Source organism: Chlamydotis macqueenii, chromosome 26 (genome assembly GCF_036417535.1).
Source record: "Chlamydotis macqueenii isolate bChlMac1 chromosome 26, bChlMac1.mat, whole genome shotgun sequence".
In the NCBI taxonomy this organism is placed as follows: domain Eukaryota; kingdom Metazoa; phylum Chordata; class Aves; order Otidiformes; family Otididae; genus Chlamydotis; species Chlamydotis macqueenii.
The window spans coordinates 3,275,913-3,288,243 of record NC_141581.1 but is presented as its reverse complement, the minus strand read 5'-3'; the positions used below and the strand labels follow the sequence as shown (position 1 = coordinate 3,288,243).

Here is a 12,331-nt window from a genome sequence, read left to right as displayed (position 1 = left end):
GAGACTCTAATGTTAAACACATTTGCCACAATAATTCAGATTAAGACTCTGCCTAGTTGGATGTTTCGGCTCAGCGCAATAGATCTGCTTTATAGACCAGTACCAAACTACTGTTCGGTATCTTCTCTTACAATCACGAGTCACCCCTAAAACATTCTTTTGCAGCAATCTTATCAGCACTAGAGGTCTGGTCTGAATGCATTCCCAGGTTCTCTGCTACTGGCTGCCCTCCAGTCATTTCCACACCGCATCACTTTACAGAGAGGAGCCTGTTTGTATAGCTGTTTCTTTCGCTGCTCTGGGGTCATCTTGATGTGATACTGTCCCTCTACTTGCACAGAAAGTTTGTGCCCGGGGAGCTGGGGCCCTTTATAGGGCTACGAATTTTTGGGTACCCTGAACCCATGCATGCAGCCCTTCGAGTGGGACAGTTGCAGACCTCTGGGAGACCAGAGGGATGGAGAGGGTGCACCCTGGGAGTACTGAGCACCTTGTGCTCAGTACAGTTAATAGCACACGCTCTTACCATTTTCTCAAAGCTGCCGTGTCAATCCACAGGTATCTTGCTATTTGGCTGAATCGTGGAAAAAGGAGAAGGGAGAACTCCGGGTTCAGTATCCAAGCCTACCATCTCCCATGGTTAGCTGGAATGAGTGCAGGGATGTGAGAGTGTGATCAACACCAAAAGTGTACTGTACTACAGCTTGAAGTGATGTGAGATACTTGAGGTGGGTGTGACTGAGATGCCACACTTGTGGTGGAGAAGTAGCTGTGCATCACATGGGTATGCACACAGTGTATTTATTTTTGCTGGTGGGATCTTGTCTTCCCATCGCTCTCAGATCTGATACTCGCTTTGGTCTGTCCGTCTTGGTACAGATGTTGCTATTTGTTCTTCAAATGAGTTGACACCTCTTTGTTTTCACTAGTTTTGGGGAAATGACCTCTGCTTTCCCACAGTCAGGTGCTGGATTTCACAGGTTCCTCCACCAGAACAGGTTTCTAGCCGGTTGCCATTTGAGCATCACATCTGGGAAATGCATTATTGGGTAAGAACGGCTTGAAATAGGGTTCACAGGCCCAACAAGTTCAGTTTAAGGAGCCCAGCTGGCTTTGGAAAGCTTGGACCTTGGGCAAAAAGGGTAGTCATGGTCCCTGAGGGACCCTGAAAGGCAGCAGGATGGGAGGTGAGCTCAGAGTCAAGACGAGCTGGACTAAACTGCGAAAGCTGGAGAATGGGAACGGCTTGCTCCATTGCTTTTGTGCCAAAATGATGCTGTGAGTCTCCCCAGGAGAAACAAAATGGCTTAGGTCCAGTGTTTACTGTTGGATGGGGAAGAGCAGTGATGTGCTTACAGGCTGTTCGCATGGCTGGGGCCGTGTGAATCACGTTGCGCAGTTACCCGTCGTCTGTCTGCCTTGCTTGGCTCTCCTCAGTGTCCCTTCCCTTGCCGTTCCCACGATGGGAAGGGAGGGGGAGAGAGGAGGTGGTGAACTCCCCGGGTTTCCTGTAGCTGGGTGACTCAATTAGTACTCAGTTGTGTTACTAATACTTCTCGTGTGTCACTAGCTGATCTGGCCTGAGCGCCCTAAAACCTGCTGGTGGGTAGTGCTGGCCTGGCATGTGGTGGTACCCACCCCTGCTACAGCTGTGCTGCCCGGAGCCTCTGGTGACTGTGCTTCAGACACCAAATCCTGCTCGTCTTTAGGGTGCCTGTGAATACATTCTCACAGCTTGTATGAAAACTCTTCCAGGAGGCAGTTCCCTTGACTGTCAGTTTTGTCTTAATCGAAGCTGAATTTGTCCTGTTTGAAGCTCAGCCTGCTCCTCCTGTTTTTGCTGGAGCCCAGTGGTAACAGTGGGTTTCCTTCCAGGTATGCAGTGTGCCTCCACCCTGGTCTAGACACCCTGCTTCTTTCAACAGCTTCTGGCAGCATCCTTTTCTGAACTGATAAGTACGAAACTTGCACTTCAGAAAACACAGCTGCGTTTCTGCAGTCTGATTTCTCTCTTGTAATATCCAACTGCTTTATTTTTCCTCTAACAAACAGCAGAATTAATATGGGTTGTAGGTGATGTGCAGCTAATGGTCTCTGTTAAGCCTCAGTCCTTCTTGCTGTTGCTGTCAGGGCTTGCTCCAGTCTCAGATGTTTAGGAACTAAAAATTTGGCTCCTTCTTAATATTAGACTGAAATTAATAGAGGAAAAGATGCCATTGTTCTGAGTGCTTTGCCTTAATACTTCACCTGGCAATTAAAATGATCAACAGGAGTAGCAAAGTATAAGATTGAGTTAGAACAACAATATTGCTTAATGTGTTCAGCTGTTTCTGTTCCTACTGTACAATTTTAGTGATGGATGTATTAGTTTATGCCTGCAGTGTGCTGTCTCGTCTGGCTGAAACTCCTATAGGAGTGAAACTCCTATTCCTGAGCATCTCTGGTTTACAGAGACTTCACGGAATTTCTGAATTTCTTTATAGTCGTTAGCTTACAAACGTATGTCACTGTCGTAGTTCAGCCCCGATCAGGACAAGAGAGATGGTATGTAGTGTGGGGCTGTCACGAACTTCTGTTCGTGGAAGGATTATCCACCTCCTGACACTGGCATCTTGCTCCCATTTTCCGCAGCAATTTCCTCTGTTTTCCCCAGCGTGACCTCAGTGCCTCTGCTCTGCTTGTCCTGCCAGTGACACCACCTGCTTTCTGTGATGTGTCTGTTCCCAGCAGCGGTTACTCTGGGAAGCACAAGCATGAAAGGATTAATGGCAAACAGAAAAGCTCTTTACATGGTTTCAAGCACGGGGGGCAGGGGGGGACAAAAAAAAAAAAACCAAAACCTCAGAACTGCAACCGTTGCTGAAGCTCAGTTTAGCGCCGGGGCTGTATGTATTGGTGGCTGGCTCCGCTTGACTTCGCAGCAGGCAGTTCAGTTTGATGGAGTTCCAGGAGGGGCCTGAGAAATTAGCTTTTTACCGTGATTGTGCATTGCTCCTACTGCCCTGATGTGAAGCCCTAGGCTCAGGCTGTCTGGATCTGGGGTCCAAACAGGTACACAGCACAGGCTGAGTGCTCTAATCCTGCTCATGCTCTGTGAAGAGGTATGTGAGCCAGCAGCTTAATTTGACAAATTGATACTTGACTTTTCCCTTCAAATGGTTTTTGCATTCAGGCTGCTTTTGTGGATAATTTCAGGTGGAAAGTTTATGAGTTAGTTGCATCTTAGCCAGCTTTTTCCTCTTCTGGAGCTGATAAAATTATGTCCTTATGTACGAAGACCTCTCAAAATAGCTTTTCAGAAACGAGTACTGATCCAGCTTATCTGCTCTCTTAAAATAGTCACAATATCTGCAGGTCATTTCACAAGAAACAGGAATATAGTGATGTAAAGAGCCTGCGCAACCTGCTCTGTGTCGTGTAGAGTCTACAAGCTGCTACGCCTGCAAGTTGCATTTTTGGGTTTGCGGGCTTGGTCCTGTTGCACGCTTGAGGGTCACCTGCAATGAGACATGGTGTGACACTTTGCTCTCCGTGGGAGTGAGGGGTGCATTCCCACGAGCTGTCCCGCTCGCACAAATCGTGTCCCTGTCAGTGCTGGCTGGCTCCGAGGCAGGACCCGCGGGGTATACTGGATCAACCATTGGGCTATTTACCTTCCCAGAGGAGAGAAGCAGTTGGAAATGGGGCTTGTTGGGATAGATGGGAGGTGCCAAGAACACCTCAGTTGTTTGTTTCTGGTAATGAGTTTCCCACATTGTTAGCAAGGGGATAATTAGATGGGTAGCTCAGTTTTCCATGGTCAAGAAATATCTGGTATTTTAAAGAGATTTTTTTGCCAGAATATAGAAAAGCATTTATGCATTGCCCTCTGTTCAGCGGGCCTTGGGCCCTTCATCTTTGCAAAAGAAGTTACTGGGTTTAATGTGTCATTAAGATAAATGTATAATTACCTTGCCACTGAGAGCACGCTTGTAACATCTGTGTGCTTCTACAAGTGTCTGATTTAAAGCCTTGTTCTCTCCAACTGCAAATTTGCTGTGGGTTGTTTTTGCGTTCCTAAAGAGGTGACAGCTGGTGGTGGGATCCACAAACATCCAGCAAAACTCGAATTCTGAAGACTTGAAGCTGTTGTGCAAGAAAGGGTGTCATATATAAGCAGGCACAGAAGTAGTACCAAGCTTGAGGTGGAGGAAGGTAAGCGAAAGGATTCCGTGTGCTCAACCTAATCTTGAACCGAGGGTCCAGCTGCCAAACAAGTCCAAAGCAGCTGATCCATTTATCATAAATATTAATTATTTGGAATGGGAAATTAGGAGATCTGTGGGGTTGCTTCTGGTAGTACCGTACTGTACAACCTGCTGTATGACTCAAGCATGCTGCATTCCTAGTTTGGCCTCTTTTAAAATGTGGCGAAGACTTAACTCCAGTGCTTTTAATTAAGAGTTCTTTGCGCTCATCGATACAGTGAAAATAACCAGAGGGTAGACACAAGCTATCCTCCACACAGGAAGCGAGTCCAACAGGTTACGTTTTTGTCCCTGCAAGACCAAGTTGCAGCACAGCAAAGACGAACCACGTGGCTGTGCTGATGCTGAGTTTATTCTGCTCAAGTTCATGGACATGCTTAGCCAGTCTCACCTTCCCGGCTTGTAATAGACCTGGAGAAGTGACAAACGTGTTCTTGGTGCAGAGCTGCAATGCACTAACCTTTGATGTTTTGATTTTTTTTATTATTATTATTTTTTTTAGTTTAAATAGGCAGGTATTGTGCTTGTTCCTGATATCCAGGTAAGATGCCAAAACTGAAACCCTGGTTTCCAGGTGTCTAGAAAGGTGCACAGATCTGCAGTGTCTTGCAAGTATCTAGAGCAGTGGTGGTAAGCAATGGAAGTTACCTCCATGTACTTTGGGGGAGGGTAGAAGAGGCTCCCTCAAAGTGTACCTGGCCTGTGCTTTGATTTATTTGACACACCGCGACCTGCCTAAGCGTCTCTAATACCACCTCTTTCCTACCTTGAGAGAGCTCTTCCTCATGCATACAGTTATGGGCAGTTTGTCAAGGTAAAACAATCCTGCTGCCTGCCCTGGTCCTGTCTGGCAGGGTGGAGGAAGCAGCACCGAAACAGTGATTTACATTTAGCTTCTGAAACGCGGCAGCCTCTTGCAGAGCTACACTGGTGTAAATCTGTAAAGCAAGATGTTTCCATCCTCTTCTGTATGTTTAAGACTTAAATCATACAAGGCTAATTTATGTCCATCATTCCCTTTCCGGTATACCTAAATCTTAATAACAATTAATCATGTTATGTCTAAAAGATGAGCTTTTAATACCTTTCACCAGGCTGCTGATTGTGTTTCAGCAGTTGTTATGGAGGTTTCTGCGGAGGCTGCAAGGTTGCAGTCTGTGTAAAGGATGTCTGGACACACCACAAATGCTTCTGCCGGTTACCTGGACGTTCCTGACGTGCAGAAGGTGCAAGCAGGGACTGCGGGGATGAAGAACTGCCCATTGTACTCGAAGAGCAGGTTCAGGAACATCTGAGGAACTTAAAGGTGCACAAGTCCATGGGACCTGATGAGATCCATCCGCGGCTCCTGAGGGAACTGGCGGATGAAGTTGCCAAGCCACTGGCTATCGTATTTGAGAAGTCGTGGCGGTCTGGTGAGGTCCCCGACGACTGGAAGAGAGGGAACATAACCCCAATTTTTAAAAAGGGAAATAAGGAAGACCCGGGTAACTACAGGCCGGTCAGCCTCACCTCTGTGCCTGGCAAGGTCATGGAGCAGATCCTCCTGGAAACCATGCTAAGGCACATGGAGAGCAAGGAGGTGGTTGGTGGCAGCCAACATGGCTTCACCAAGGACAGGTCGTGCCTGACCAATTTGGTGGCCTTTTATGACGGGGTGATGGCATCAGTGGACAAGGGATGAGCAACAGCCATCATCTACCTGGACTTGTGCAAAGCTTTTGACACTGTCCTGCATGACATCCTTCTCTAAACTAGAGAGACATGGGTTTGATGGACGGACCACTCAGTGGATAAGGAGTTGGCTGGATGGCCGCACTCATGGCAATCCCAGGCACAAATACAGGCTGGGCGGGGGATGGATTGAGAGCAGCCCTGAGGAGAAGGACTTGGGAGTGCTGGTGGACGAGAAGCTCAACATGAGCAGGCAATGCGCCCTTGCGGCCCAGAAGGCTGACCGCATCCTGGGCTGCATCAAGAGGAGCGTGGCCAGCAGGTCGAGGGAGGGGATTCTCCCCCTCTGCTCTGCCCTGGTGAGACCCCACCTGCAGCACTGCATCCAGCTCTGGAGCCCCCAACACAAGAAGGACATGGACCAGTTGGAGAAGGTCCAAAGGAGGGCCACGAAGATGATAAAAGGGCTGGAGCACCTCTCTTATGAGGCCAGGCTGAGAGAGTTGGGGCTGTTGAGCCTGGAGAAGAGAAGGCTCCGGGGAGACCTGATAGCGGTCTTCCAGTACCTCAAGGGGGCCTACAAGAAAGATGGGGAGAGGCTGTTCAGTAGGGCCTGTTGCGATAGGACAAGGAGTAATGGTTTTAAAATAGTGGGGGGTAGATTTAGATTGGAAATTAGGAAAAAATTTTTTACGATGTGAGTTATAGAACACTGGCACAGGTTTCCCAGAGAGGCAGTGGATGCCCCATCCCTGGAAACGTTCAAGGCCAGGCTGGATGAGGCTCTGAGCAACCTGATCTGGTTGGAGATGTCCCTGCTCCTGGCAGGGGGGTTGGACTAGATGACCTTTGAAGGTCCCTTCCAACCCTAACCATTCTATGATTCTATGACATTCCCCTTTCGAACAAACTGTATTCTGTTTTCTCTATACGACGGCACTGTGTGCCTGACACACCTAGTGATGTTTGCACTCAGCTACTCGCTGCGTCCATCTGCATTGACCTGGAGCTGCAGATGTAGAAAGTCCCGTGCCATGGCGCTTTCCTGGAGACAGATCTGAGCTCGGATGCAGTTAACGCAGCTGCACCACCTGACATTAGCAGCTCCAGCTCCCATTGCTGGCAGGCCCGGAGCCCGAGGAGATGCAGTATTAGAGCAGAACAGGCAAGAAGACAGTAGCTAGGAGCACAGGGGGGTAAACAAAGATCTGCATTCACTGATTTTCTTTGGTGGTGTTGCCTCTAGCATCTTTCAGGAGTTTCTCAGTTATCTTGGCCTTTTCGGTGCTCTCGGATCTCCAGCACAGGTTAATATTCCAGATGAGTGTTGTCCAGCTGTGAGTGCTGTGTAACTGATTTCCTGTGTTGGAAGGAACAGATGAGATCCACTGGCGATAAGGGAAGAACCTCAAATCATTTTAAGTGCTGGAGCTTTAGAAATCATAAAAACAGTAGTGATGGCCCAGCTGGACTACCCAGTTTCTTCATGTTTTCCTTCCTCTCCTGCTGGCTGCTGTCCAGGATGAGCAGGATGATCTTTAGGCCGGTGCAGCCTGAGCACTAAGGAGGCTCTACGTATAGAAACTGACCATTTTTGCTGGAAACTCCTCCTTCATTTAAGTTCATGGCTTTAAAATGCAGTACATGCAAATCAATCTGAATCTGGAAGATTTAAAGGAAAAAAAAAAAACCTTGCGTGAGCAGAGGAGCTCTCAATCCTTCATCTGTGGTATTCGTATATGTGGTGCTGTTCTAATCGTAGGATGCTGCAGAACCAGTTTGTGAGTGTTAAGAAGAACAATAAGGCACAGGCAGAACAGGTTGATGCAGGAGGAGCAGCTTGTTGCACAGAGCCTGGCACTGTGTGCCAACAGAGGAGTGCTTCTGTTCTGCCTCTGGTCAGAACAGTCTGCACTGCAGCTGGCTCTGTGCTCTATTGAAAAGAGACAAATTGTACACTTTGAACTAGGTCACTGTGCTTTTTCTGTTGGGTTGTTTGGTTTGTTTTGTTTTGGTTTTTTTCTAGATAATAGGATAGTTCTCCAGATGTGCCTGAAAGGAGCATTAAGATCTGCGGTGAGATGACCACAGTGCAGTCAGGGCCTGCCAAGGTTTATCAGCACTGAGGCCGACAGCTTTTTAATCATGCGTAGTTTTATTTAGTGGTATTATTGATATGCACTGAACTATTTCCTTTTATCTGGTTTAATTCTCTTATAGCAAACTGATTCCAAACCAATGGTGAGAACACCTACAGTCAGTGCTGTTTTACTTATGCCCATCAGATCCCTTTTCCAGAGCAAAGCTGCTGATCTCTGAGGTTGAGCTTCCAGCTGGCCAGCGCTTGAGCTTTCTGCTATGACTGGTCCAGGTGAATATTATTGCTTCACTTTTGTTGCTCTGGGAAAAAAAAAAATCCAACCTAGGTAGTATTGCTGTGCAAAAATAAGTTACGTATCTCCTTTTTCCTCTTTGTGGTATTGTTTGGGACAGAAGGTCAGTGAGCACCCCTGCGACAGGTGCTGGCTTTTATGCTGGAGGTGCACCTTGGTTACTGCCCTTTTGTAAGGTGCATGCTTCTGATTTTGCAGGAATTGAGGAGTTAATCTGGTCCGTCCAAAGACTGGTGTTTATACAGAGTGTAAAGCCAGTGACATTTACCAGGCACTTACTGGCATAGTTGATTGGGAGTCAGTGGATGGCGATTTATTTTTTTAGCTGTCTTTGTTCTGCAGGGTTGCTAGTATTCCCAAATGGAGCGTGCTTTTATCAGCAGCATCTGTGGTGCACAGTCTGACTCATGTGCTCTTTGAGTGAGGATGACAAATGGAGAGTGGAGACAAACAACTCCCTGGGATCAGCCTGCGCTGAGAAGGGGAAGGAGAGAACGGTCATCGCAGAAGGCATTTCTAATAACGTCCTAATTACTGCCCTCATGTGGGGAAGTTTGGCTTTTTGCTTCTGAAGAAATAAAATTTAGACTTCTTCAGAAGCAGAGGAGGGAAAACCAGCGCCTCTGACCAACGGATTGAAAACTCTGCAGGTTCTCGGTTCCCCTCCACTTGAGGAGCGACGTGCCCTCGGTGCACCTCTAATGCCTTGAGTCTGATACACAAAACATCTTTGCATGCTTGCAGCACCAGGGGGCGGTTGTTGTTGAAGACATCCTGCACTTGCTGGTGACTGACGGCGCTGAATTTTAATGTACTCCGTTACAGCAGCGGCCTGTCGTCCTGGTGCAGCTGTCCAGCAAAGGTACTGCGTGTCCCCTGGCAGCAAACTATGCCCCTGGCACCAGGACAGGTGGAAACAGTCAGTGTTGACTGTTAAAAGAGCTCAGTCACACTCTTTCCTTTGGCTAATAATAGCTAGGAAATGTTTACCACACTGTACGCTGGATTTTAACCTCATTTATTTATCAGGTGAAATTTCAGTGGTGCACTTGTCCTGCACAGGGCTCACATAGTTAATGGTGAAATGCAGCTTAGTGAGTTAGCTCGGATAATCAAGTCAGACCTGGAAAGCTGTGTGTTTGCAGCTGTGGCTAGCTGAGGGTGGAAGGGCAGGGGAAAACAAAACAAAGCCCTTTCACAGGGCCACCTTCTGAGTGAGCACCCCGGTTGTCACAGCCTCCGTTCTCCTTGTGCCACTGACGGGTGGGAATTTGCTCATCGCTCTCACGGTCGCTTCTGAGGAGGGTTGGGGGTCAGGTAGAGGGGTTTCCATGCAAACTCATATCCTGACATGAAGCTGGGGATATCTCTGTGGTAATCAAGGCCATGCTCTGAAATGCCTTTTCGGGAAAGTGAAATCCTAATTCTGGCACTTGTTGAAAGGGGATTGCCTACAGTCATCCTTTTTAGGAATGGATGGTGTGAAATTAAGCTGCCTGGTTTCACTTTGATGTTCCTTTTAATTTTCACTGGAACATACCCATTTTCTCTTAATTTCCCCTATGAAAAAAATGCTTTTTAAAATTATTCTTCAGAAGAGACCACTAACTGAAATTGAAATATAGTCTTCAAGAAATTGTACAACTTTGATCACTAAACTTAAAAGCTAGGAAGGAGATGGGATTAGAGCTGTGACTTCTGTAGATATATTTGTGAGCATTTGTGACTTGAACAGAAATTAAAGGGGGAATAAACATCTGTCCTTTAGTCAGCTCTCCAGCTTATTACCCTTCGGCCAGACACTGCATTCAACAGGCTTCAAGGCCAGAATGGGTTCAAGGCATATGAAACAGTTACAAATCTCTTCTCCTTTTTGGGGACGGTGTTTTGTTGGTTGTTTCCCCCCCCCCCCCGCCCCGCCCTGTGGTATTTTGATGATAAACACAGCGGGACGCTTTTGGAGCACGTTAAATTACTCAAGATTTCCTCTAGTCTTAACCCATCCATAACTTCAGTCAACCTAATGATCTCATTTTGGGTTCCTGTGTGAGGTATTTGCTGAAGTGCAATGGTGCTTTTGAATTTGGATCAGCCGATGTACCTGGGAAGCCTGGCAGAAGACACGGAGATAGCTGCTGAGCTGCGACCCAAGTCCTGTGCAGAGTGGATGGGAGCTGAACGTGAGCCACTGGTGTCTTCTGAAGATCGGATGAGTTCACTGGACAAGATGACTCCTGCAAAAGATGAGTTGCTCACCCAGCAGTCTGGGTGCCATGTATAAGTTAATTCGGCATTTTCCCGTGCAAAGCTACATCAGAGGTTTAATTTAAGTTCTGCTTTCATGGTAGCCCTTCGCTTAAAACTGCTCTCAAGCTTTGAAAGCCAAGCCTTACTGGAGAAGTCTACCAGCAGCATGTCCACATGCTTTCCTGAGTGCAGGCATTGCGCCAGGGGGTTGTGAGACGAACTGGTGGGGACAGCTGCTTTCCTGCAGCTATCCCTGTTTGTGCTTCAGGCACTGGGTCCCGAATTCCTCCCTGAGGGAAGAGCCCCTTGTCTGCTGACAGCTGGAAGCTTGAGTGGAGGTGAAGGCTGTCACACCTGCAGCCCGCTCCCTCCTCTGCCCGTGCCCTGGGCTGCTGTTCCAGGAGTTTGAGATAGTTCTGCTGAACCTTGGCAGAAAATCAGTCTATCTTGTTTTGATACAAAACTTGCAGCGTAATTGCCACACTGTTTATTTTGCTTGAAGCAGACGCCTGAGAAGCAGGACTTGTTTATAATAAACTTGCAAATAGCTTTGGTCAGCTACTGTATCTCAGATTTAAACCCTTAGAAAGTATACGTGCTCTGGTGATACTGCAGCAGTGGGTTAAGGCAATTGAAGCAGCCTCCCTGCGCTCCTCCGGCACTTCCCAGGTATGTTCAAGGAACTGTAATTTTTGCATTTAGTACATGTAGAACTGGTTGTGCTGCAGTCTGGTGCTTCTTTCCTGGCACTAAAAGACATTTGTTAATTGAGAAGGGGGAGCACACGGCGTGGCCTTTCAGTGCCTTAATGCTGCAAACGTGGGGCCGCAGCAACTGCAAGAGGCAGCTGTCTCTTCGCAGGCCTTCCCCTGGGTGGTGGGGATGGCTCAGCAGCATGCTTCGCTGGCTTTTATGGATCGCAGTCATCAGCAGCGAGCCAAAGCCCTGTGGCATGCTGGGCTCTGCCTTGCTTCAGCGGCTCCAGCGGCAAAGTGGAGCTTTTCGTAATTATCTCAGACACTCTATCTGGTGCTCCAGGTATATAGGAGCCAATAGGCTCACATGGAGCTTTACCCATTTATTGCTTTTAACTTTGTGGTGCTGTTGCCTTCAAGTACACTTTTTCAGTTTCTGTAAGTCTACTGACTTTGCTTTATTTACTCCAGCAGAATATTAGCTAAAAGTTGGCTGGCTTTGCCATGTAATAATATGTCGCAGTTTCTCTACTCCAAATTCAAGTGTCACCGCACTTATCCATCACTCCTGGATTTGAGCAGGCATTTTGTCGTCTTGTCACTGCTGTAAAATTGCCAACAGTTTAAGGTTGGCAGCCAAATCTGAATGTGATACTGGTGGGAGTACGCTGTTCTTCAGCGATGCTCTTTGAGGACCAAGGTATTTGACATTAGGAGTATGCAACGTTGGTCCAGAGAGGTTTTTAAGATGTTGTTTACCTTGATGCCCTGACTTGGAGGAGCAGTTAGGGGTGGTGTTGATGAAGTTGGCCATTGAGGGGCTACAGGATTGCTGTGGAGTCGGGAACCTGCCGTCCTGTCCCAAGTGTCAGCAACTGGTTTGTGAGTCATTTAATCTTAACAATAAGATTTCAAAACTGTTGCAGGGTTCGTAGTAGTTTTCTTGTTACGGCATGCTCTCCGCCTCTCTCCCGGTTCTTAATGCTGTCAGCTCCTTTAAAATGTTAGTCTGTGAAGCTCTGATCTTCTGCTTTTTTGTTTCTCTTTCCTTAAACAGCCCCTGGAAAACTCACTA

General features: G+C 47.5%; 1 protein-coding gene across 3 annotated transcripts in view; it reads left to right on the top strand.

Annotated features, from left to right (window-relative positions):
- The window catches only part of GNG7 (G protein subunit gamma 7), a 79,925-nt gene that overhangs the window by 35,768 nt on the left and 31,826 nt on the right, over positions 1 to 12,331 (top strand). The gene's annotated exons all lie outside the window — the stretch shown is intronic.